Source organism: Theropithecus gelada, chromosome 13 (assembly GCF_003255815.1).
Source record: "Theropithecus gelada isolate Dixy chromosome 13, Tgel_1.0, whole genome shotgun sequence".
In the NCBI taxonomy this organism is placed as follows: Eukaryota; Metazoa; Chordata; class Mammalia; order Primates; family Cercopithecidae; genus Theropithecus; species Theropithecus gelada.
In genome coordinates this window covers 47,019,239-47,020,753 of record NC_037681.1, presented here as the reverse complement: position 1 = coordinate 47,020,753, position 1,515 = coordinate 47,019,239, and the positions used below count along the sequence as shown (strand labels likewise).

Below are 1,515 nucleotides of genomic sequence, written 5' to 3'. Positions count from 1 at the left end.
ACAAGGTAGTCCAGAAGAAAAATGGGCAATGTATATGGACAGATGTATTAGTTTGCTTCCATAACCTAAAATCCCACAGATTAGGTGGCTTAAACAACAGGAATTTATTTTCTCACAGCTCTGGAGACTGCAAGTACAAGATCAAGATGTTGGCAGGTTTGGTTTTTTCTGAGCCCTCTCTCTTTGGCATGCAAATGGCTGCCTTCTTGCTGTGTCTTTCCTCAGTGTGTGCTCAAGTCTGTGTCCTAACCTCTTCTTATAAGAACACCAGTCATATTGCATTAGGGCCTACCCATATGACTCATTTTACATTAGTTCCCTATTTAAAGGCCCTATCTTGGCCAGGCACGGTGGCTCATACCTGCAGTCCCAGTACTTTGGGAGGCTGAGGTGGGTGGATCACCTGAGGTCAGGAGTTCAAGACTAGCCTGGCCAACATGGTGAAATCCAGTCTCTACTAAAAATACACAAATTAGCTGCGGGTGGTAGCATGCCTGCAATCCCAGCTACTCTGGAGGCTGAGGCACAAGAATCGTTTGAACTGGGGAGGCAGAGGTTGCAGTGAGTCAAGATTGCGCCATTGCACTCCAACCTGGGCAACAAGAGTAAAACTCTGTCTGGATAATAAAAATAGAAATAAAATAAAATAAAAATAAAGGCCCTATCTTCAAATACAGTTATATTATGAGAAGCTGGGGGTAAAGGACTTCAACATACACTTTTTTTTCTATAATTTTCATACAAAATTGTCAGTAAAGAATATTTTAGGCCGGGCGCGGTGGCTCAAGCCTGTAATCCCAGCACTTTGGGAGGCCGAGACGGGCGGATCACGAAGTCAGGAGATCAAGACCATCCTGGCTAACACAGTGAAACCCCGTCTCTACTAAAAAATACAAAAAAGAAGCCGAGCGTGGTGGCGGGCGCCTGTAGTCCCAGCTCCTCGGGAGGCTGAGGCAGGAGAATGGTGTGAACCCGGGAGGCGGAGCTTGCAGTGAGCCGAGATCGCGCCACTGCACTCCAACCTGGGCCACAGAGCGAGACTCCGTCTCAAAAAAAAAAAAAAAAAAAAGAAAAAAAAGAATATTTTAATGGTAGATTGGTGGTACACTGCTTAACTACTAACAGCAAACTGCAACCATCCCAGATACATCAGACACATGGTACATTTCTTCATGATTTAATCTGCTGAACTATGCAATCATCATAGTATCAACATACAAATTTTGAGGAGACATAATTCAGCCCACAATGATAGGCCATTCACAGAAAAAGTACAAATGGTGAATAGATATATGGAAATATGTTTAATATCACCAGAAGCACACAAATTAAACAGTAATGACAGCCCCTCCTCCAATAGAATAAGAAAAGAGAAGGAGAGAGACAGAGAAAGAGAGAGAGAGAGAGAAAAGAAAAAGAAAGAAAGAAAGAAGAAAGAAAGAAAGAAAGAGAGAAAGAAAAAAGAAAGAAAGAGAAAGAAAGAAAAGATTCTATCTAAGGTTGGCAAGGATGTAG

General features: G+C 42.6%; 1 non-coding gene across 1 annotated transcript; it reads right to left on the bottom strand.

Annotated features, from left to right (window-relative positions):
- Window positions 1-1,142: 1,142 nt before the first annotated feature.
- On the bottom strand, window positions 1,143-1,210 carry LOC112605479. Its single transcript, XR_003115465.1, has one exon. It is a non-coding gene; the product is annotated as a small nucleolar RNA SNORD77 (small nucleolar RNA).
- Window positions 1,211-1,515: the final 305 nt, after the last annotated feature.